This window comes from Cyprinus carpio, unplaced genomic scaffold (assembly GCF_018340385.1).
Source record: "Cyprinus carpio isolate SPL01 unplaced genomic scaffold, ASM1834038v1 S000006603, whole genome shotgun sequence".
Lineage (NCBI taxonomy): Eukaryota > Metazoa > Chordata > Actinopteri > Cypriniformes > Cyprinidae > Cyprinus > Cyprinus carpio.
Genome location: NW_024879248.1, coordinates 258051 through 284005, shown reverse-complemented (window position 1 = coordinate 284005; position 25955 = coordinate 258051). Strand labels below are relative to the sequence as shown.

The following is a 25955-nucleotide window of genomic DNA, read 5'->3' as shown; positions in this document are numbered from 1 at the left end:
TCAGGTCTTGATTTTGGAAGGTGTGAACCCTCAGACCTCCAACCTGTACCCCAGGAGCCTCTTGGGTTGTTGTTGTGAACATTGGCATGGGAAAAAAAAACAGGAGCCAACAAACAACAGGTAAAAGAAAGAGATTATACCTACTACCATTATATCACCTCACTTATGTCGCACTTATTAATTGCAAAAAGGTCAACTTCAATGGTAGTATTTAGAAGAAGTGAACATAACTATCAATAAATTTTTGTTTAATTTACCTGTAGTGAGGTGGTAGGCAGCACCACCCTGCTCGGTCCACTAACGATAGAAAGAGGTTTCTGACATCTGTTGAATGACATGCCAATTCAAAAATACAAAACAACTTAAAGATAGTGATAAAATGTAATTGAATAATAATGCCTTATAAATGTCGATCGGAAAGCTCGGATATTTCGTCGAACTGTTGTGCGCTTGTAGCAGGTAGATTGCACACCACTGTCTCCGTATCTGAACCGCATGCACCAATATCGTCTAACAATAGGATGGGACAATGCCATTATTATTCTCATAATGCCGCGCAGGAGGTCCACGGGGGCAAAAATGCTGCAGGGCAACCTTTATTATCTCATAGTGATGTTTTATTGTCATTTGAAGTGTTTTCTTTGATTAAGTTATTTATAATGCGATTATACGAGTTATTTAGAACACACGAAGTGACATGTTGCATGATTTTTTTTTGTATGTTTAACGTTATTTGCAGCTCGTCGTGTTATACTCAAACACCCCCCAATTATCCCAAATTATCGGTTGTCGTAGTGGTTGAGGACAGGAAATTGTTTGGTTCTGCAGCAAGAGACAGCACATCAATTTGTATGCACCCTTCTTCTAAATGTGTTGTTTTTCCGTTAATAGAGTAAACGATTATATAAATTGTCCAGTGCAATTGTTTACGCACTCAACAAATGGGTAGCTATATTTATGAATAGAAAAGAACCTTTCAAGTACACGCAGCTATATCAAGTACGCACTTCGATGACGTAAAAAAGACTCGAAAATGCAGATTCGCCATAAAGAAGTCACGCTCACATCGGTCAAAAATATTTTGAGCTGTTCTGAGAAGGTAAAGGCAAGAAATAGTTTAATGTGGATGTATATTACAATTTTAATTTTTATGAGAACAGATACCCACAATCTATTTGAACGTTATTGGTCAAATATTGCATAGCAGAGGCACATAGCCGGGAATTATGTGGAAAGTGCGAGTGCCAATGCAACGGTTAGTATTTCTAGTGACTGATGGCGAGCAGGCGAGGCTCTCAGGTTAGTTACGCGATGGCCGCTCACTGTATTATGTTATTCTTTTAGTACATTTCATCTTCTGCTGGAATTTAAAGACGCACGCCGCTTCGATATAGCACCGGAATACAAGCGGCGCCGGTTTAGACTAGATTTAGGGCGCATACTTCAAACGGAGCTAGTTTTTCACTGAGGCTTGTGTGTTTTCTTCGCCGATGCAGGCCTAGCTGTAGCGAGCTAGCGTCTGCCGAAGCGGGCAATCCTCCTCAAGACCCGCGCTCCGCTACGTGAGGCTTTTGGTACACTGTGTAGTAATATTACTTTCTAGTTTTGGAAATTGGTTTGATTTCGTTTGCTAGAAGTAATTGGCATTTGCCCTGCACTCCACTGTCACATCATTTTGAAGTTGAACTTCAGCTAGCTCGCGCTGTGAGCAGCTAGCAGCCTCAGTGTTTATGTTAGCTTGTTGTTGCTGCTGCTAGCTGATGTGTCAGATGGAACTGTATTATACAAAAACTGTAGTGCATTTCGTTTATTACTCCGTAAAACACAGCGGGGAGCCGTGCTGTTATTTCCCACGCTTTATTGCGTGTGATAAATGTGACATTTTAAGTTGAATATAGCATATTTGTCTAACTCTAATATAAGGGACGTAGAATCAGTTTAACAGATTGACTACAAAATATTAGTCAGGGTCTTAAAAAAGAGACGACAACCCTAAATAGAGACCTCTCTGTGTGTGTTTTTATATGCAAAGTGAAACTTTAATTGTGGATCTGCGTTTGTCAGATTGTTTGCTGTTATTGTTTTGATGCTTACAGTGTGAGGTTTTCAAGATTATAGTGTTTGGTGCTCTTTTGCATGTGGACAGTGTCAGATTGGTTGCTTGGTGAAACGAATGAGCTATAAGTGAAGAGCTTTTCTCACTGCGACTTCAACACGAGCCGCTGAGTGCTGTGAGCCCCTGCACAACATCTCATTCTGGTCTCCTTCCCTGCAGTGATAGCATGGATCCGGACAGTGGGGCGGACACTCAGCGAACTCTCAGTCTGCAGTGGAAGAGCTATAAGCTAGTACAAGACCCTGCTCTCCGACGGGTTACTCAGAAAATCTACAGATATGATGGGATTCATTTTAGTGTACAGGTATGGACATACGTAATAATACACGAGGAATGCATACGTCCACACATAAGTGCATACTCATGTAAAGTCTGTGTGTTCTGCTGGTTTTTAGGATTCAGGATTCCCGCCTGTGGGGGACTTGCGTGATCCAAGACCCCGCAGAATCTGGTCTAGACACACAGAGCTGTCGCTGCCAGTGCCCAAGTTTAAGGTATGCCTCTCTTTTATTATGGTTTTTAATTTATTATGATTTTCTGGTAAGCACTTTTTGTTTTTTTACTGTACGTGCAAACCCTTTTCTTTATTTTCTGCTTGTTCTTCATAGTTGGACGAGTATTACGTAGGTCCCATACCACTTAAGGAAGTGACGTTTGCAGGTTGAATGATAACATCAAAGAGCCGTTCCTGGCAGAGATGTGCGCCAAGTTTGGTGAGGTTGAGGAGATGGAGATTCTGTTTCATCCCAAGACTCGGAAGCATTTGGGCTTGGCCCGTGTCCTCTTCACCAGCACTAGAGGGGCCAAAGACACCGTCAAACACCTGCACAATACTTCTGTCATGGACACATTGTCCACGTCCAGCTAGATATCAAAGGTGTGCTTCTCTCTTGATTGTTTCTGATCATTAATATTTTGAGGTATGTGCTTCTACATACACTGCTGTTCAGAAGTTCAGGGTCAAGGATTTATTTTTTGGTTTGTTTTGGAAAAAAATGCTTTTATTAACAAGGATGCATTAAATTGTTCACAAGTCCAGTAAAGATTTTGGGTTAATGTTAGAAAAGATTTTATTTCAAATAAATTGTTCTTCTGATCTTTCAGTTAATCAAATAATCCTGAAAAAAGTCTATCATGGTTTCCACAGAAATATAATGCAGCACAGCTGTTTTCAATGTTGCTGATCATTTAAAATGTTTCTTGAGCACCAAAGCAGCATATTACAATGAAAGATTATGTAACACTGAAGACTGGCGTACTGGCTGCTGAAAATTCAGCTTGACAATCACAGAAATAAATTGTAAGTATGTCTCACAGTATTAGTCATATTATTAATCAAATAAATGCTGCCTTGGTGATCCCAAGAGACGTCTTTTTTTATTTATTCCTGATTGCTTGTCTTTCCCCCCCGGTGTAATTTTAAACGACTTTTGCCTTCATCTAACTCTCATTAAAAATGAATCTTTAAAACCATAAATAATTTAATAACATTATTAAATGTAATCTTTAGAAAATCTCTAAAGGAGTATCAGTGTTTCATCATTAACGTTATTCATTTGTAGCATTTAAAATGTTTGATTTTAGTTTAGGTATTTATTATACGTTTATTTAGATAATACAGAATAAAATTGTAATATCCTGAAGAAGGCTGTGTAGCTGAAACACATAGATCTACACTTTCAACAATTTTAATGACTTAGCCCAGTTAATTAATGGCTTTTTATCTTTATTATACGAGTGCCTTGGAGTATTTCATCTCTCCAATTTCATATTTACCTTCAATTATCCAAAGAGCACCAGTGGCTACATGAAGAGACCAGTGCAGGATTCTTGCCTTCTGTTGCTTTGCAAAAAATTTAATATGTTTGCATCCCTGCTTGCAACGAAATGTCAAAATTCACTTTAGAACCTTGCTTGTTTATATCCTTCCATCTCTTAATTTCTTGAAAATATGGAGCATAGTGATATTGAAAAGTGGGAATGTCCAGCATTGCATGATGGAAATAAATGCACCACACTGTAGTTGAATTTATGTTGTGTGTGTTTTCTAGGCCAACAGAGGATGAAGTACTATGACTTAATAGTGAGTGGCTCATACACCCCTCAGACAGTCCCGACTGGAGGCAAAGCCCTCACAGAGAAATTTCAGCCCCCAGCCCCGACTCAGCCAGACACGGTGAGTACACAAACAAACCTTAGCTCAGCCACACTGGAAAGAATGCTTTGCTTTCCTATAAGTGTGTGCGGTTACCAGCCAACATTTCTTGGCATCCTTGAAGAGCAATGGCCTTCCTTGGATCGAGCTGTCTTGTAGTCTATGCTACACATTACAGTCACTCTCAAATACCCTGGTCCGTATTATTATCTTGACCACAAGTGGACCAAAAAATGTCTGAAAGACAAATAGCCATCTCGCCTCTCAGTGCATTAGATTTCCCCAAATGCAGACGACATGTTGTGTCTGTAGAAGGTGGCTGCTGGCACTGAGATTTCAGCTTTTAACTCAATATTAATTAGCCTTTTTTTTTTACTTGTGTACCAACATTATGATATTTTGTTTCCCTCACTTAGCTGGAGGACTTTTTGGATCGCTTTAAATAATGTTTCCCTCAAGTGATCAGTGTGTATACATACCCTTGTAATAAAACAATAGTGGATTTTATTGGTCATGCTGTAAGACTTTTTTTTTGTCTTGATTTGAGACAAAGGGATTTTAAATGCTATGTTCCTAAATATTCAGCTTAAGGTGGCTGATCACAGTTCAGGGGACTTTTTATTTTCCGGCGGGTCCTGTTCAGTATTTACTATATTTGCTGGTAGAAATGCAGCAGTTTTAAGGGGATCGTTCAGCCAAAATAAAAATTAGTCCAAGATTTTACTCAGCGCCCAAGGCATCCTAGGCATGTCTGATATTCCCTCTTTCAGACGAGAACACACATTCAGAGTTATATTCGACATTGTCCTGTTTGTTCCAGTCTGTATAATTGCACTTTGAACAAATGGTGCCCTGTTTCTGAATCCAGATAAAAAAGCATCCATATCCATCATAAAAACTACTCCACACAGCACCAGGGGTCTTGCTTTTATCTGGATTCCAGAGGCAGGGGCAGCATTCAGCACTTATACAGACTGGAAACAGACTGGAACAAACAGGTTTTAACTCCCACTCTGCTCTGCCTGATATTCGAATCTAATGTATGCCTAGGGATGCTGCGGGTGATGAGTAAAATCTTGTAGCCAATTTTCATTTTTGGTGAACAATCCTTTTATAAAGAAGTGATGATGCTGATAAAGATAATTATTTTCATGGCCAATAGCTCATACATATTACTAAATATTAAGGCTAGCACTTTAAAAACAAAAAAAATACACTTGCCAGCTATCATCTACTGTCCGGCTCTGTGCGATTTTTTTTTTTTTTTTTTTTTTTTTTTTTTTTTTTGAAAGAAGCTTTTTATAGACAAGTTCCTGTTTGATTAGAGATACAGTAAAAGAGTAATGCCGTGAAATGTTAATTTGCAATTTAAGGAAAATAAGTGTTTTTCCTACTTTGTTATTTATAACAGTACATTTTGAATACAGTTTGTGCTTTCGATGCCGTTTGTGGAAACCCTGATTCATTTTTTTTTTTTTCAGGTTTCTTTGAATAGAAATTTCAAAAGCGCAAGTTTTTTTTGAAAGAGAAATCTTTGTATGGTAATGTAAATGAGCAAAACACTAAGCAACCTAATACTGAATCGAGAAATATAAATTTTAGATTAGATTCGTTAGTGTTTAAAGGTTCATAAAATTTTACACTGATAGAATTTAAGTAATTGTTAAAACAGATGCATGAAGCCTCCTAGAAATATGGAAATCATATATATGCAATATCGGCAAAATGCCAGTGGTACAAAAAAAAAAAGCTGGTATTTATGTATAACTAATTATTTTTTTTATCTTTGGTAGTAGGTTCCACTGATATTTCCGTTTTTTCTTGTGCAAGGTCGTCTGATATCCGGGCGGAGGCTCTCCACAGATCAGATGGCAGCTCCTGCTGCCCCTCTGAATCCCCGCAGCACCACCCCTGTTCTGTGGACATGGTTGCAGACCAGCGTCTAGACACCCTCCAACCTCTCTAGGGGAGCTTATACGCCGGGTTCCTCTGCTTCACAGAGTGGCACCTTACACCCCTGCGCTCACAGAACCCCTTTCTCCCAAGACTCGGGATACTCTGTGGGCAGGTTGGTTTCAGAATAACGTAACCTTGATTAGAAAGTTACTTGGATTCAGTTTCTTTAGAGATTTGAGAAAATATCCTTTTCTTTCCAGGCACAGTGGCTTCTGCTTGGCCTCAAAGTTATCCCCCAGCAGGATATGCTTCCATCTTCCTCCTGCTCCTCTTCAGCAGTCTTCCTCATCATCAGGATTTAAGCCCCCTCACTTTCCGCGAGGGACCTGCGGCTCCACTCCCGCCCAGAACCTTCCATGTTCCACAGGGGACGGCCGGGATATCCTCCTTCTGTGCCCTTCAGACCTAATGAACCTCCCTTTCCGTATCCCAGTGTTGGAGGTTCAGGGATGCACATGCGCTGCATCCACCCATGCCACCTCCGGGGCCTCAGTTTGAGCCACCACCACTGTCCGACAGAGATAGAGAAAGAGAAAGGGGACACAGGGATCGGAGAGAGACTCAGGAGGGCGCTATGGAGGCGGGATAAGCTCCAGACGGTCCTCTTACCACTACCAACAGGAAACAAACTCCTCGTCCACAGCCAAATCCTACCATTCACATCACTCGCATCAGCTGATCGCGGGAGGACAGGGACGGCAGGGGCTACCGGCGCGACAGCTCAGGCTCCCGCTCAGGAGATCACGGTAGGCATCGGAACCACCATCACTCCCCACACCACCACAGCAGCGGCGGAGGTGGGTCGAGCCGGCGGAGGAGCAGCAGAGACGGGAGTGGGAGCGAGACAGAGAAGGAGACTATAACAGCTCGATCCGTTATGGAGGCCACTTTCCAGACTCCAGCCAACACTCGTCAATAGCCTCTCCCCTCCCTCTGCCACCGCCTCTATGGAGGAAAACTCGTCAGTCTAAAGACCTGTCCCCCTACGACACACCTTCATCCTCCCGGCTAGCGCCTCGCCGGTTTCCCGTCATCAGCAGGTGCAGGCGAGAGGGGTTTTGGGGATGGGAGAGAGCAGGATATGACTACCGTGCTCATTCTCAACACAGCCCCTGGCGACAACCACCTCCACCTCCTCCGCCTCCCGCCAGCCTCTGTCTCGCCGCCGCCTGTGGTGAAAGCTTTGGCTCTCTGATTTTTGGTCAGGACAGTCCCATCCGAGAAGAAACAGTGGACCAAACCCAAACGCTTTCCTAGCACCCCGCCCCATCCACCTCCGGACACCTCCGACCTCCTCGCCGGGGGGCTCCTAACGTCTCAATCCCGCACATCCTCCACCTCTCCATCCTCCACCTCCATGCCTCACCACTCCCCTTCTCGACAGCATCCTATCTCCCGCCTCCTCCACACACAAGGGCGTGACTCGTTCCCGAGAGTGTGACTCCCAACAATGAGAGACTGGCCGTTCATGCACACACAGCAGCAGCTTGGGGGACTCGCGTATTGAGATGTTGCTGAAGGAACAAAAAAGCCCAAGTTTTCGCTTTCCTGCGACTCAGAGATGAGGACGATGAGAAGGAGGAGGACCAGAGAGAGGGGAAAAAACAGGCGAGAATGCAGACATGTGGGGGAAAGAAACTCCAAAGAGGAGAATGGGGGAAGGACGCGAGTTAACAAGAGGACCAAGGAGAGACGGAGGGAGCCCATCAGAGGAGGAGAGGAGAGAAAGATTGCACGGCCGCCGCAGGGGCAAAAGGCAAGGGGGTGGAGTGGGTGAAGGCAGGAAAACACCTCCAGAGGTGGCCTCTTCCACTCCCAATACGCACAGTTGGTTCGTCAGAGTCTCTTCAGGGCCAAATGCCGCACCCTCAGGAGGAGCACACAACCTCTGACACACACAGGGGCTCCACACCACCCACACCACCTACAATGGAGAGGCACAGGTGAGACCTGCTTGTTACATGTTGGTTATTATTCACCTTATTTTTTGAAAAATAGGACTAGGTGTGCTATCATTTGTAATTTGCTTGTTGATTCTGGTGTCATGGGCCACCATTTCCAGGTCTGGACACTATCAGATCCCAAAAGCACACATCACGCAGTGCATGTGGTTTAATCATGTTTTGCTGCAGTACTACCAAAAAAAAAAAAAAAAAAAGCAATTCACACCTTGCAATCTCCATTCTGAATACAAGAGTGATTTGTTCATTTATCAGTTGTTCAAAATGTTGGTGTCTGGGACATCGTTAACCTGGAGACTGGTAGTGTACACCAGACATTTAAAAATATAAACTTAAATACTTGATGTTGAATTTGAAGAGTATTCATAAAATGACTGTTATGCTTGGAAACCATTATAAAACACCAGAAAACAATATTCGAAACCTCAAGACTCAACCAGCAAATAGCATCCAATTAATCAGAAGTCTCGGCCATTCACAAAAAAAAAAAAATTAAAGTGAATATATTAATGATAAATTACAAAATGCTCTGAGATGTTCAGAGTCCTGAGACTCATTATTAATTTCTGTGGCAGTGCTCAGCAACAAACTCTAAGGGAGGCATTGCCTCTCATCCTCTTTTAAAGATGATGTGCCTATTTATTTTGCTGTTATAAACTATGCACTATTATTTATATGGTTAGTTGGTGTTTATTTGCATTAGCTTTGTTTTTCCTGCCATTCATGACCCATCAGAACTGAACTGCGATCCATTATTGGTAATAAATTGTTAATTGTTGTATATAAAACAGTATTATGTGCTTAATATGTGCAGTATTAAGGGTTAGTTCACCCAAAATATGATGTGTATCATTAATGATATTTCTCTCTCTCTCTCTCTCTCTCTCTCTATATATATATATATATATATATATATATATTATTAGGGATGTGCATTTTAAGCAATATTCGATAATCGCTGGGTATTATTCGATTAGTAGTAGAAAATCGCACCCAAACCGCGCATGCACCCACGCACTCACGCACACATAAACACACACCCATAAAAAGAGACAGAGGGAGCGAGAGACTATTCAGGCTTTCAATCTGTATGATACCAAACTGTTTAAAATTTATTAGAGAATAGTCTAATACCGTAACCCAAGCCAATTGATGGTTGTTTTGATTGCTGAAACATATATCAAATATAACCAAACCGGATGACGGCACTTATTAAATCACATAACAGTTCGTCGATTTTCAACGGCTCAACAAGGCTGTAGGAGCCTAGGACATTTCTATTTTAAAAATGAGCGTGAACAATTAATAGCATTTAAAAAAGTTTACAGATTAATTTCAGATTAGAACCAGATTAATTAAGCATGAATATTTGGTTTAAAAACACATTACAATCTGCCGAGTCCGACCCGAGCCCGTGTCACTGTCCTCATTTACACAGCTGCTGTTGCAGCCATTATAATAGTTTAGTGCGGTTTTTAATGCAAAAAGTGGGGTCCTATTTCATTTCGAGTCTTTATTCATTTTAATCAGAAATATGATGGGAACATTTTATGTTTGTAAATTCAAAGTTTGTTTGTTTTTAAATGGCCTACAAAGCGGGCCAGCGCAAGACAGCGAGTTGAGCATTTTTGATCAGTTTATCCTTCTCAAAAAAAAAAAATACAAAAAATAAGATTAGCGTCATAATATTTTAGGAAATAAAAATCAAAAATTACAATAATAAAAAATCGTTACATTGTTGAAGTAAAAGTGAATATATTACACCTGTATACTCCGCCAAAAAAAATTATTTAAAAAAAAAAGTATGTGCTCCTGGTCATTTCTTCACATTAACACGAAAAACAGCAATAGGCCTTACTGACGATTTTTTGTAACTCAAATTGATTTATTTCACGAGACACTCGTTTGTCTTAAATTGTTCTGTTTTTTTTTTTTTTAACGTGAACTCAAATATTTATTCGTTTTTATTTCGTGCTGCTGCAAATATTAAACAGGAAAATATAATTGATTCACATGCCGCATGAAAGGAGGAGAAGATCTCACTACAAATTAAAGATTGTAAAAACATGTATTGTTTTCTATTTTATCTCAAAATTGACAGAAGGCTGAGGCTTTGTGTGTATAATAAAAAGTAACAAAGCCCAAAGCTTATTGCGATTAAAACGTTTACATATTATTTTCCAAGCATTTATACCATAATTAAAAGCTTGTGAATAGTCACATAACTTATTTACTTAAAAAAAAAAAATAAACTAACAGAGTTGAAATTTTTTTTATATATGGGCGGGTAAATGTTTATGGTTATCAAACCAGTGGAACAATTACATTTATTCTTTCAACAAATTAACAAATCATTTTAATGCAGCTGGCTCGTAATCACTACAGTGGAGTGGCATCGTTTTGTTAACTTTGTGGTTTATTATGATTTTTTAAGTCGTTTGGGACGCGGTGTGACACAGAAGACCCTCTCACAACCTATTGCTTTATAGAATATTTGCTTAAGTTGCTTCAAGTCATTTTCTAACTTTCATATGGTTCCAGACCCATAAGACTTTCATTTATCTTTGAAACAAATTAAGTTACTTTCAGTGAAATCCAATTCATTTGCTTAAGGTTGATATTCAAAAAACATCTTCATTGCATTCCAAAGACAAACCATTTTCTTATGGTTTTGGACTGCAATAAGGGTGAGTAAATGGAGGAATTTTTATTTTTGGTGAACTATCACAGTTGAAGTCACATTTTATTTTTATAAACTTTAGTTTTATAAAATTATAAAATTCTGACATGATGTAAATGATCCAGTAAGTTAACAGAAGTGAAACATGCTTTTGCTCTTTTTTCATGCTCTGGTAGGCTTGGGCATGCTCCTTTCTTTAGTGTGAGAGTAATATTTCTCAGTTTCGGTGCACCACTATATTTGTTTCTTGCTTGAAAATCCCCCCCCTTCCCCCATTGTGTTTAACATGTATTTTTTAGACACTTTTCACACTCACTGCTGTTTGTACATAATCCCACATAATACTCAAATATGTTTACGTGCTCGTGCACTACATATCATCTTGCTCTGTTCCCAAGCCAGCTGCTTGACTTACGATGTTTCTCTTTGCACATGTACAGTATTATGTGAAGCATTCGTTTAGTCAATATATTTTTCTTTTTCAGTCTATGTATAGGTAATTATTTATATGTAGGATATGCATATTCAAAATCTGTCAGTAGGTTAGTTGTATATAGGTACAGTGTTTAAGTTTAGCATTTGTATAGTTTGTATTTTTTAGCTTATGTGTAGGTAAACTTTTATATATAGTATATTTAGAAGCAAAATCTGTCAGTAGGTTAGTTTGTTTGTATAGGTTATACTGTTTAATTCGTTGTTGTATGTCTGTATTTGTGGGGGGTAGCACCCCTTGTCCCGGTGAGGCACGACATTTCGTTCCACTGTATGTCCACACACATGTAGCGGAATGACAATAAAGCTCGACTTGACTTGAACTAATTCTTCACACTCTCTCCTCTCCAGCCTTCTCCTCACGTCCTCGGGGAGGATATGGAAATATCCGATGAAGATGACAGTGCCATCACCACAGTGGACCCCCCATCCTGCTGCCTCTTCATCCTCCCTCACCGGCCACCTCCTCGCAATCTGCCTCTCCCCTCCCAAACCCCAGACCCCTCTGCGAGTCCCGCCCCGGACACCAGCCAGCACTCAGCGCCACCATGCCACCTCCGCCCATCCCGTCTTACCCTCCCCACCTCCCACCCCCACCTCTGCCCGGCTTCTCCCTGCAGCCCCCGCCACCCCCCCTGGCATACCACCTCCGCTTCCTCACATGGAGCTGCACCCAGAGTACCCTCCTCCGCTGCCTCATCACATGTACGACTACGCCAGCTCCATGGAGACTCATGAGCCAGTACTGCGGAGGAGCACCCATGTCATTCCAGATGCAGACCCACATGCTCAGTCCGCCTCCACCAAATGCGAATGGCCGCCTCCAAACAGCTCTACGGCACCCCCATGGAGAAGTCCCGCCCGCCTCTGATATCCCCCGTCATTTCACCTCCATTCAATACCCCCTCCGCCGCACCACCCACACCACCCATACATGGACCAAGATGGGAATGTTGCCACCCACTATGACCAGGACCACCGCTACATCCCTCCTCACTTACCATACGCCTACCCGGACCCTCACGCCGCACAACTTTCCACACCATCACACCATCCCGCCTCCCCACAGTCCCTGGCCTCCTCACCTACTGCCCCAACAGTTTTCCTTCCCACTATCCTCCGCCTGGCTTTGGCACAGTGCCTGGCGTAGACGAGAGCTGTACGGAGCGGCGGGTGACCAGATGGCCATAATGGGCCACAACCCCTACGAGGCCGTAGTGCAGCAGGTACTGGCAGCTTTGATCGAGGAGATGAAGAACATCCATGCAGAGGGACCTGAACCGCAAAAGATGGTGGAGAACATCGCCTTTGGCACCTTCGACGAGTGGTGGGACCGCAAGGAACAGAAAGCCAAGGTAACATCAGAGAGTTTTCTAGATGTGACCATGGACCACAAAACCAGTCATAAGGGTCATTTCTGAAATTGAGAAAGCTGAATAAATAAGCTTTCCATTGGTGTATGGTTTTTTAGGATACAACAATATTTGGCTGAGATACAACTATTTGAAACCCTGAAATCTGAGGGTGCAAAAAATCTAAATATTGAGAAAATCACATTTAAAGTTGTCCAAATGAAGTCCTTAGCAATACACATTACTAATCATAAATTAAGTTTTGATATAATTATGGTAGGAAGTTTACAAAATATTTTCATGGAACATGATCTTTACTTAATATCCTAATGACTTTTGGCATAAAAAAAAAATCAATCATGGTTAACCCATACTTGTTGTATTGTTGGTTATTGCTACAAATATACCTGTGCTACTATGACTGGTTTTGTGGGCCAGGGTTGCATATGTTTTTTGTGAAAGCCTCTCGGTGTTCATGAACTGTTACCACATCTTGCTCTCATTTTCTCAGCCATTCCAGACAGCCATGCGGGGAGTTGCAGTGGTGCGCGAGGAGGACAAGAAGGACGAGAAGACCAGCAACCGACCTCGGGAGCCACTCATGTCTCTGGTAGACTGGGCCCAAGAGTGGAGGCATGGAGGGTTTCTCCCTGCGGGGGGCCTGCGTTTGCCTTCTTTTAAGGTGCTTGAGTTATTTTACCACCTATTAAACATTTAAAATAAATTTCTTACGTTCACATGTGATTGTCACATTTCACCCTCTAGTGATCATCAGGTGGAGCTTTCAAATTGGTCGTAAAGATTTTTACTCAGTGGGTTGATCTAACAGCCTGACCCACAGCAGAAATATGAATGTTGGGATTCTGTCTAATACACAAACTCAAACACATGTAACGCTATCTGTGTCTTATTATATGAGGACGTGGACACAAACAACTTCATCTTCATCTCCAGAGCTGTTCTGAGAGTCGCTTCATTTGAGAGAATAGCTACCATCAAATACACATTTCACAACAAACCATCAAAGTAAAAGTTTGGTTGACCTTGAAGAAATTATAACAGAAATTGAAATATTTTAAATGAAGTACATTGATAAGACTGGCACACTTTATTACCATGATTTGAAATAATCTCGTGATGTTACTAATGAGGAATATGTTGTTCAGGTGAAGAGGAAGGAGCCTCAGGAACTTGTGGAGGGTGGTGAGCTGAAGAGAGCCAGGCCTTCCACTCCACCCGATGAGGAAGATGAGGGTATGTCTCTAATGCTGTGGTTTAGAGCTGGATTAATGACTTACTGTAAATTCTAATTGCTCTCTACTCTCTTTTTATCTCAGACTCATATCAGGGCAAATCTGCCGACACTGCTGCAGGAAGAACAGAAGAGAGGCGTGTGGCAGAGAGAAGAGCAGCCAGGAGAAGAAGCAGAGCAAAGGCACGCAAACCATATGACCTGGACAGTGAGGGAGAAGAAACATCAGATGGTTCCTCCTCAGAGAAGGTTGGTTTATTTACAATTATGGCTGTCATTTTGTATTCTGCCTATGATAAAACTGACGTGAAAGTGACATGACATGATATACAGCCAAGTATGGTGACCCATACTCAGAAATCGTGCTCTGCATTTAACCCATCCAAAGTGCACACACACACTGTGAACACACACCCGGAGCAGTGGGCAGCCATTTATGCTGCGGCGCCCGGGGAGCAGTTGGGGGTTTGGTGCCTTGCTCAAGGGCACATCAGTCGTGGTATTGCTGGCCCGGGAACCCACAATCTTAGGGTTAGGAGTCAATCTCTCTAACCACTAGGCCACGACTTCCCCCTAAACCGGGAGTTTTTTTTTTTAAGTTTTGTGAAGGAAGGCCACTGGTAGGAAGCATTTAGCTGTGTTTATGATCAATATGCTTCCCCCTAAACTGTGCTAGATATTAAGTTTTGTGAAGGAGGACCACTGGTAAGAAGTGTTTTAGCTGTGTTTGATCAATATGAATAACAGTGACCTGTAAAATATGTATTTTAGATATGGAAATTACATTTTCAGTTTTGATATTTGGGATATGGTCATTGCACTACTTTGAGCATTACTTTAACCAACCAACCACACCCCAGCCCCCCGCCCTGCCCCGCTACACCCACTGACCTCTTTTTGGAAAACTAAAATATGGCCACACTACATGACGTTCGTGAGTGCACAAAACTACTAGGATGGTATCTCTATGTTTCACAGACTCACCCAGAAATTAATTTTGAAAATATGAAAAAAATATCTTATACTTAGTTGTTGTTGTTTCATTGAATAATGGCTAGATGGCAGCATTTCTTTTTTCTTCAAATGCTTTGGGGAAATTTTCACAACTGTCAGCAGATGAGTTCAAGCATGTTATTGCTGGAACTGGTAATTCATCATTTTTTTTTTTATTTTTTTTTTATTTTTTTAGGAGGAGGATGAAGACAGTGACAAAGTGGATGATTCAGAAGGTATGCAGCTGTCTTGTTTTGTCTTTTGTACCAAGCTCATTAATTTGGGCTGTTGTTGCTATGTGCACTTTATTTTGGGCTTTTATGTGTCTATGCAATCATATCTTGTGGGTCTGTGTGTTTTGCAATTTAAAGCCCCATTCACACCAAGAACGAAAACTATAAAGATAACAATATTAGCATCCACACCAACAAACGATATCGTCTGTTTAATTCTAAGCGCACACGCGTCTGTCGCTTTAAATTCTCAAGCTTGTGATAGCAGGATTGATTCTGATTGGGTGCCAATGTTTTTATCGATCATCAGCTGAAAAAAAAATCATTCTGAAAGTGATTCCAACGATATCGTCTTTATTTTTATCTGTAGTGTGGACTCTGCTATTCTTTAATACTGAGAACGATTTTTAGCACAATATCTTTATCGTTATCTTTATAGTTATCGTGCTTTGTGTGAACGGGCCTTAACTCTTTTCTCTATTTCTCATGCTTCTCAGATGAAGCCCTTAGTGCAGACAGTGATGACGAAAGCATTTCTTCCTCCTCTTCCGAGAGCTCATCATCATCATCATCCTCAGCATCATCCTCTTCCTCCGATGAGGAAGATGAAGAGGACGGTGAACAGGCCGTTGAGAATGAATCATTGGACACAATGGATGAGTCTACAATGGACAGTGTGGCAGCTATAGATGCAGAAAAGGATGATGGGTACGTCCCTCTTTGAGAACTGATACTGAGATAAAAATGTGTCTTCACAGATACATTGACATGCATTATGTCTGTTTCTTACAGGGACAAAGCAAGTCCTGACCAATCATCAGTGACTGCTGCAGAGATCAAACAAGGTTAGTTAAAGATCACTTTTTACAAAAACAAACCAAAAAAGAAGGGATAGTCTGCCTAACAGTGAAAATTGTTTCTTTTACTCACCCTCATGTCGTTACAAACCTGTTTGACTATCTTTATTCTTCTGAACACAAAAGATATTTTGAACCAAACAGTTTCGTTTGGTTGGCTTCATTCTTCAGATTATCTTCTTTTGTGTTCCACAGAAGATAGTCAGTCATACAGGTTTGGAACAACGTTAGGCAGAGTAAATGATGTTTTAATATTCCTGAAATTTATTTTCAAAAGTGTGAAGTTCACTTTATTCTTTCTTTCACTACCAGAAGAAGAGAAAACGGCTACAGCTGTGCCTCCATCTTCTCCGTATCCCCGTCCTCCTTCACCCATTCTCCTCCTTCCCCCACTCAAGAAACGGCGCAAGACTGTTTCTTTCTCCGTGGAAGAGAGCGAGTTCAAGCCCTCCATTCTGTCACCTTCTGCTCCCTCTCTATCTCCCACTCCTGTCTCACAAGCTTCAGATATTCCTACTTCCTCTTCTCCCGTAAGCACACCCACAGCAGCTGCCTCAGCCGGCGCCTCCAAGCCCACCCCGATGCTCCTACCGTTTGCTTCTCGTCCTAATGAGAGTAACGCCCTGACCTCCCCTGCTTCCCCTTCTGCCGTTCTTACCGTCCCTCCACCGGTGCGTTCCCTGCGGCCTGATGAGCCCAAAAAGAGTCCAGGTCTCCCTCCATCCCCACAAACTCCCACAGCCAAAAACTCCTCCAAACGTGGCAAAGACTCTCCCAGAACGCCCCCAACGCCCGTCTGCCTCACTGTCCAGAACCTTCCACTGGACCATGCCTCCTTGGTCAAAGTGGCCTACGAGGACCCCATCCCTACTCCAACCACGCAGAAGGGTCGCGCACGTGGTCGCACTCGGACACTCAGCCAGTCGGCTTCCTCCCCTCACCTGCATCCCGCTCTGGAGGAAGAGGAGGAGGATGAAGAGGAGCTGGAGCAGCGGCTGAAGCTCAGGGAGCAGCTGGGAGTGTCCAGCCTGCTGCAGCTGGCCTCTGCCCCCAAACCTGATCTATCTGTGCTGGCTGATGTGGCACTGAAGATGGACCCGGAGGCAGATATCGACTCGGAAGAAACAGAGACCTCCGATGAGGCAGAGGAGCACAAGCTGGAGGAAGAAGAGGGAGACTTCTTCGCCCCGCACCCACGCCAACCACTCCCGGATCCAGAGGGTCTGTTCGTCCTGCAGGAGCACAACTATTCTAAAACTGCTCCTGCTCCTCCGCACCTCACGTCTCCACAAAAGAGAACGAAACAGGACCCCACGGTCCTGCTCCCTGCCGACCTCAACCAGCATGGTGTTCAGGAAGCCCCCGAAGAGGTCATCGGGGATGCTCTAGCCGCAAGAGGAGAGGCTCCAGAGCTATACGAGGACTTTTCCGGGATGGGCCTGCTGTGCGACGCCAGGGACACAGCTGAGACGCAGACCAAGACCCTCGGCCCACAACACAAGAGGAGAGGATCGATTAGCAAAGAGATGGAGATGGAAGAGAGGGGGAAAGGGAAGAGCAAGAAGAGAAGTAGGAAGGACAAAGAAAACGAGGAACTGGAAATCTCTAAGAAACAGAAGGAGAAACAGATCAAGAAGCAGAGGAAACGGAAGTTAGAGGTTTGTGTTTCTGTCTGGTTCTCATTAAAGAGCTTGTTGCAAGAGAATTCACCCATAAGCATCAATTACAGTAATTGTCGTATAAGGATTTTGTGAGAAATTTCCACTTACAAGCTACTACTTCTCAATATGTAGTGATAAAGCATGAACAAAGTGACGTTGTTGGTTGTGATTGTGTTGCATTTATTGCCAGTAGAACAGAGACAAAAATATAGTCCAATGGGGTGACTATAGAATTTTCTTACTGATTGTGATTGTCATTTAAAAAAAGATTCTTTTAAAAATCAGCAATTTCGTTTAACACTCTTACTCAAATTAGTAGTATACAAAAAAACGAAAAACAACCTAACAGAATGTGTATAACTCAAATAGATATTCTCATATATCCTCTCTCTATATGTATATATTATAATTTGTTGTAGGATATAAGATGAGGGGAAACAACCTACCAGAATGTGTAAGATAAACCCCTGATTCCTCAGCTTCTTAGATTGTTGAATAGGGAGGCATCTAAAGATTTTTGGGAGGTGAGTTCACAAGGGCTGTAGTTGCGAAACATGTAGTACCATCACAGAGAGGCTCAGAATCACTTTCCAGAACGTTCTCGTTCATCATTCCTGGCTGGTGGAATGATCTTCCCACCCCTCTCAGGAATGCTGCATCCCTGACAGTTTTCAAGCCACAGCTGAAAACACATCTCTTTCGACGTTTACTTTACTACACTTATTAATTCCTTCCCTTTCAAGCTTGTACTTATTTGAACAATGTCTGAAACGTGGTATTACGAGCACTTCCTGTGTCTGTTTGCCTCTTTAAGAAGAATCGCTTTATGTATTCCCCAATTGTAAGTCATTTGGATAAAAGCGTCTGCTAAATGACTAAATGTAAATGTAAACACTGATGTAATATACACACTACTGTTGAAAAGTTTAGGGTAAAATTTTGTTTTTAAAAAAAAGTATCTTATGTTCATCAAGTCTCGATGTGATCAAAACTACTAATATTGTGAAATCTTAAAATTTAAAATAACTGCTTTCTACTTAGTCTTCAGTGGCTACATTTAAATGCAACCAAATAATCTGTTAGTAATCAAATTGATGGCTCAATTGGACTGAAATGCCTTCATGTAAACACCTCAAGCGATCCGACTGAATCTGAATGGAATTTTGTTTGAAGTGGGATGGGTGGTGTAGAAGTTTTCTAATTCCTTCGAGAGGACATGTAAACACGCGATAAGATGCAGTCCAAAACCTGAAAGTATTGTGCATGTGTGATGACGTAGAATTTACATAATGATGAATGACACATGGAACGAGCTGTTGTTTTTGTAGAATTGAAATGTCATAGCTGTCATGTTTTTCTAAAATTCTCCTTCCACTCATTGACTGTGAAGTGGAGCAGAAAAAACTCCCAACAATCCCCAACTCAAAACGCTCATGCACAGATGGCTTGTTTTGACCGCGGTGGTTTACTGTGATTTTACTGCTTGATAAATGTAAGCAGCATGGCGCAAAGCTTCATGTGCTCGCCGTCTCCTAACTAGGACCTAAAAAGAGAAATGATAAGTCTGCTCTTTTAAACAAAAAAAAAAGAAGCAATGGTTGCAGAATATTGTGTACATACAGTGAGAAACTCTGTATATTTGTGGTGAATACATATAAAAATAACAAAACCAAAACCGAAACTTAAGCTACTAACTAACAACACAAAACAACAACACCACCACAATAATTATTTTATATCAATCAGAATGATTTCATTCTAACTGAACCAAACAGCCAGTGTCACATGATCCTTCAAAGATCATGCTAAAAATACTGATTTAGTGTTTAAGAAACATTTCATGTTATTACAGGGTTGAAAACACTTGTGCTGTTTAATATTTATGTGGAAACTGTGATACAATTTGTTTTTAGGATTCTTTGATTTAAGAGAAAAAAACCAATAGTTCAAAAACGTAACATTATAAATGTCTTAACTGTCAAACAATTTAGTGCATCCTTGTAGTATTAGTAGTATAGTATTATTAATATCTTTTTTTTTTTTTAAACTTACTCATCCCAAACATTTGAACAGTAGTCTAATGCCCCTAAACTGTAATTGTTTTGTTAATAGCTTTCAATGTAACAATTTTTTTTTTTAATTGTTCTTGACTAACTTTAAATCACTTTTAAATCATCATCTTTCTCTAGCATTGGTCCTTGTATTGCAACATCTTAGATTATTTATTTTTATTTATATATATATATATAGATATATCTCAATGGATCTATATAGTAGTTCAGGGGTACCTTGCATTGTTAATGTAGTTTTTTACCCCTGAAAAATGTTGCAAAACAATTTTTAACGTGCTGGGATGTTTCAGGTTGTTGCGATATAACAGTTTGTCGTACAAACCCACAGAACTTAAACTGCTTTCAACAGTTCTGCATTGTTGGGTAATAGGGTTGTTTGCCCAACAGTACCATTTGGTCTGCATTTTGTGTACATTTTGTCTGTTTCCTAACATTTTCCAACCATACTTTATTGTCAGGAATATGAAGAAGATGTGGATGTGGAACAGTTGGAGTCTGGTGAGCTTTCCAGCTCCAGCTCTGAATCGGGAGACTCTGACTTTGGTCTGGAGAGATCGCTGGAGTTTGAAAAGGAAGAGGTTCGAAAGAGCGAACGACTTTTCCTGCAGGAAGCAGGCTTGACCCCCTCGACCCAGCGACGGTCCAAACACGTGCCCACCCCAGCTCCCGTACCACAGCCCTCTTACAAGAACCGTAGCGAGTTTGAGCAGATGACCATCCTGTATGACATCTGGAACTCTGGCCTGGACCAGGAAGATATGAGGCTCCTGAAGAGCACCTACGAGAAACTGTTGCAGGATGATCATGCCCAATCCCCGCTGGCCCCAAATGACCACACCCACCCGACTGGCTCAATGACAACACTTTATACAAACGAACATGTGATCCTAAAATCCACCTAATAACAAAAAAACATTTTATACAAACGAACATGTGCTTTTATTAGTCATACAGAAGCCAACAGAATTATCAATACCAAATTTAAAGAGTCAGCAAGTGTAAGTGCATACAAGTAAGAGAGTAAAAGGCTTCATTTACATATTGATGCTGCTTTCTAAGTACTTTTTTCCCAAGTTTTGCTCCCTTAACCTCTTGCCTGCACTCACCAACATCCCCAACCCTCGGCGGAAGAAGAAGACCGCAGATGGGCAGCTAAGACAGCATGTCACGGGCTGTGCTCGTAGTGAAGGCTACTATGCCATCAGCCGCAAGGAGAAAGACGTCTACCTTGAGCTAGACCAGCCAGTGACTGTGCAGGAAGCTGGGGAATATGATACCTCAGTAGGTTCACTTTAAGTTTTAATAACTCAAATGTGTGTTTGAGTCTTGTTTGGTTTTTTTGTGTAGATGTCAGGTTTAAATGCACATACTGTAGTGGTGTTACTGAAATTAAATTACTTTGTTTAGCATGAACATGGCAGACAGTTTGGGTCAGTAGTTTGTATCCATCTGAGCATCTCTCTCTCTCTCTGTCTGTCATAGGGCTCGAATCGTCAGCTCTCTGAAAGGCGCTCTGAGCAGCGGCGTCTCCTCAGTGCTATTGGCACTCCAGCAGTGATGGACTCGGACCTGTTGAAACTGAACCAGCTGAAGGTAAAGTTCTTCAGTTCATTCACACAACCTTGAACCCATTGACCTCGCCACTCCTTCAATTCCATGTGAACCCCCTTCAGCTTGTTTTCAGTGTAGTAATTCATAGCATTCCATTCAGTGTTTGATGTAAGTGCAGTGCCCGTGTAGTGCATCTGTGGGCACAATGACCAGCAGGTCTCTTTGTAGTGTAATTCATACCCCCAATCAGCTCTGTAAAGTCTACCGACTCCTGTGTCAGCGACTCTGGCTGGATGAGCCTTATCAGGTTCTGGCTATTGACATGGTTTGATAAGATCTTTGAGATTGAGTTCATGTGTTCAAAGTTAACTGGTGTTCCTTAAAAAGCAGTTCTTCTTTGGACTTCCTTAATTGCATGTTCTTTGAGTAAAGAATGAATGAATGCACGCCATGTGTTTGGAAAGGGCAGACATGTCTGGTTGATTTATTATACCTTTTATCACAGTTATATACACAGTATGTGTATAGGACAATGTTTAGACGGATAGGAATGCTCTAGCCTGGGGATTTCTTGTAAGATTTTTTTCTTACATTTTATTCACCAAGGAAGCATTTAGTTGATCACAAGTGACAGTAAAGACATTCATAAAGTTATAAAGTATTTGTATTTTTTTTTAATAATGCTGTTATTTTGAACTTTTTATTCATCAAAGAATGCAGAAAAAAGATCAGTTTCCACAAAAAATTAAGCGGCAACTGTTTTCAACATTGATAACCATATTAAGTTTTCTTGAGGCAGCAAATTGGCATATAGAATGATTTCTGAAGGAGCGTGTGACAATGAAGCCTGGAGTAATGACTGATAAAAAAAAACATATTTTAAAATATATTCAAAATAGAAAACCATTATTTTTAATTACAACTACTGTTTTTAACTATTTTTTTGCATTTTATCAAACAAATGCAGCCTTGGTGAGCATAAGAGACTTCTTTCAAAAACATTCCAAAATCTTGCTGACCCAAAACTTTAGCGCAGTAATGTAAAACAAGATGAAAAGGTGTGTACATAATCCAAACTTAAATACATGGATCGTCTTATTAAGAATTAAATATACCAACATATTGGAATAATCGTGGTTTATTCAGTCTGGTATATGGCCAAATTGGGGTACTGTTCACAATAGTTATATCTTTGTTGCTTTTAACATGGCCAATCCGGTAGGTGTTTCCCATGTCTTCATGCTTTGTAATTCTTCCTGCCTGCAGTTCCGTAAGAAGAAGCGAGGGTTTGGCCGCAGCCGTATCCACGAATGGGGCCTGTTTGCCATGGACCCATTGCTGCAGATGAGATGGTCATTGAATATGTGGGACAGAGTTCAGACAGGTATGACTACCAGCTATTAAATGATCTCTGCAAGGCAGTGATGTATGGTTCCTCTGTGGGTAACACATACTTGTTAATTCATTGGCAGTATCTCCTTGTTCAAGCTCTTGTTCTGTCCAGGCTGGACTATTGCAATGCTCTCTTGGCAGGTCCTTCCAGGCCAAGTTTTCTATTCAAACCTTTACAGTTAATCCAGAACGCGGCAAGCAAGTTTTACTTTTTTGAGCCTAAAAAAGAATACACGTCACAACTCTGTTTATCAATTTGCACTGACTATAGCTGGCTCGCATTCAAATTCAAGGCATTGGATGTTTTGCCTACAAAACCACCCACTGGCTTTCTGCACCCCCTTTACCTAAATTCATAACTTCAGACTTATGTGCCTCTAGAAGCTTGCGTTCTTCAAGGGGAACGTCGCTTTTTGTACCATCCCAAAGAGGCACAAAATTCACTTTCACTGACTTTTAAATGAACTGTCTCCCCTCCTGGTGGAATGACCTGCCCAACTCAATCCCAGCAGCTTCAAGAATCGGCTAAAACACATCTCTTCCATCCTTTATTTGACCCTTAACTCTTAGCACTCTTCTTCTAATTTATTCTTTTAAAAAAAAAAAAAAACCATGTCCTTTTAGACTCTAGACACTCTATTTCATTACTCATGCTTGTTTCTTAAAAAAAAAAAAAACCTTTGTCCCTTTTAGACTTGCCACTCTATTCACTTTACTAACTGCTTGGTTTTCTGTAAAACAACAAAAAAAAAAAAAAAAAAAAAAAAACTAATGACTAGCTTCTCTAACTTTTTGTAATTCGTTTCTTTTTTCCTTTTATTTATTATACAGTTAACAAAAGCAAAAAGGGCCTCTAACACTAGCTTTGCTCTATTACATTTGTATATTCTAGGTTTTCTTTGTTATTTACTAATATAATAAAAAACAAAACCTTGCTATGGGTTACTGCATTAAGTAACTGAGACCCCTGTCATAGCAACTTGCCATATCTTTTTGCTCTTTTGGTTTGATTTTGGTTGCTTCCATTGTGTCTCATTGGTAAGTCACTTTGGAATAAAAATTGTCCTGCTAAATGGACTAAATGTAAATTTAGATTTATTTGTGTGTTTCGCTGCAACCATTTTGTAGATGGCTGTGATAATCGGCGGCGAAGCGATATGCCCACGAAGGGCATCGGGAGCAGGCTACCTATTTCCGTGGTCGATCATTACACTATCATCTGACGCCACCAAGTGTGGCAACTTCGGCTCGGTTTATTAACCACTGCTGCACGGTACGTCCCAATCCTAGTGACACATATGTATCCAGATATCTCAAAAATACCACATGACGTCTGATTAAACATATTGCTTCTGCCACTTCCCAGCGTCAGTAACTGCCCCACATTTAATATAAACCCACCATCAGTAGTTGCATTAAACTGAAGGAGGATAGGTCCCCCAATGGTTAACCAAGGTCATGCAAGGATTAGGTTTTTTTAGTAGTTTTCCTAGTGTCCTGTTAAAACATTAGTAGAGGGAGGCATGTAAACATCCACTTATAAAAATAAGAGAACAAACAACATTTTTTGTGCAAGCAATTAAACCAATAAAGACCACTAGAACAAAAGATAACAGATGAATGGTTACAGATTGTTATGTTTAAAGTTTCTTGTTACAGGTGTAAGTATACATTTAAATACTTGAGTAATATTTATATTAACTACATGTACTTACTATATGTTTAGAGATTAGGATTAGGATTTGGTTTTAGGGTTACTTGCATGTAATTATGCATAATTAATTTGGTCATTATATTAGTTAAGTTCACATTAAAATAAAGTGTTACCAAAGAATCATGCTTTAAGGCTTTCAGGGAAGTCCTTTAACTGTCTCGAACGTCTTTTCACGACTGACCCCGGGCCCATCAGATACTCCATTATTGGTCAAATCTGGTTATGAATGACAATGTTTTACTGATTTTTGTCCTCGATCTAATGGGCTTTCCTGCAGCGGCAGGATTTTATCATTTTTCTTTGCTGATAGACTTTTTGGATTAATGTTGTTATCGGGTCTTTACAACGGTTTTACAAAAGCCAAAAAGCTATGTGGTGTTTTCTTCCTCCAGCTGCAAATGGAATTTGTATGTGACACAAAATTGGTGATAATCTCCTCTCAGCAATAGGAAAATGAGCTCACATATGCGAACATGAACCCGAAAATGAAACCACTCAAATGTCCAACACATCCTATCGGAGGCCATGTATTCACGAAACACCGGTACTTGTGTCTGCTATTCTTATTGTGAATTTCATGCATCCTCTCTCGCAGGCCCAACTGCTTACGGCCAAAGTGATCACTCATCGAGTCCCAGAAGAAGATAGTAATATACTCCAAGCAGCCCATCTGGTGTGAACGAGGAGATCACATATGATTACAAGTTCCCCATTGACGACACGAAAAAATCCCAGGTCCTGTGTGGCACGGAGACACTGCAGAGGAACACTCAACTGAAAGTGGTCCCTAGACCGTCCCTCCCCAATACATGACTGCCAATCAACTTTCCTGTCCCACAAGCTACTCTTCTCAGCGCACAACGAATGTACGGTAGGTGTCTATGGGAGATCATCAGACTCTTTGAAAAGCGTCGGTTACAGCCACATATGTGTCGAGATGTTTTAATCAGATGTTTGGCCCATGGTGAACTCAGCACTGGCCCCGCAACACCTCCAGTTGTTTCTCCTCAAAGGTTTTTTTTTTGTTTGTTTTTTTTTATTCCTCCTGACCTGTCCGCATATCAATTTAAGGCCTCCTAGTTTTGCAGCTGTGTTTGGTGGTGGTTGTTTTGCAAGGGCCTCTAATTGGAAAGTGTGTTCATAAACTTGCAAACATCTTCTGCTCACTTATGCACAACTTCCTCAACAGTGGGCAAAACCCCCTTAAAGGTGCTGGGCTTTTTTTTTTCAAAGGGCAACTTATAAAGTCCTACATAAAAAATGGATTCAGAGACTTTCACCCCTGTCGTGAGAGAGGAGTAATAGTTTTATTTTCATTAATTATTGTCCCTTTTCTGAGGCCTGTTCGCGTCATGTTGTTTTATTTCAAAATGGTCCTAGTATTGTAAGTTGTTACATTTACTACTATGTGTTTTTTCACACATTAATTTGTTACAATGCCAGTGCAACAAAAGGTCATCAGGCACATGCCATTCATTTAATACAACCCCTTACATGCAAGTGGCTATCCCTTTCTTT

At 41.1% G+C, this 25955-nt stretch overlaps 1 pseudogene; it reads left to right on the top strand.

The window, feature by feature from the left end:
- Positions 1 to 1145: 1145 nt before the first annotated feature.
- Positions 1146 to 25215, top strand: LOC109054791 (annotated as a pseudogene).
- Positions 25216 to 25955: the final 740 nt, after the last annotated feature.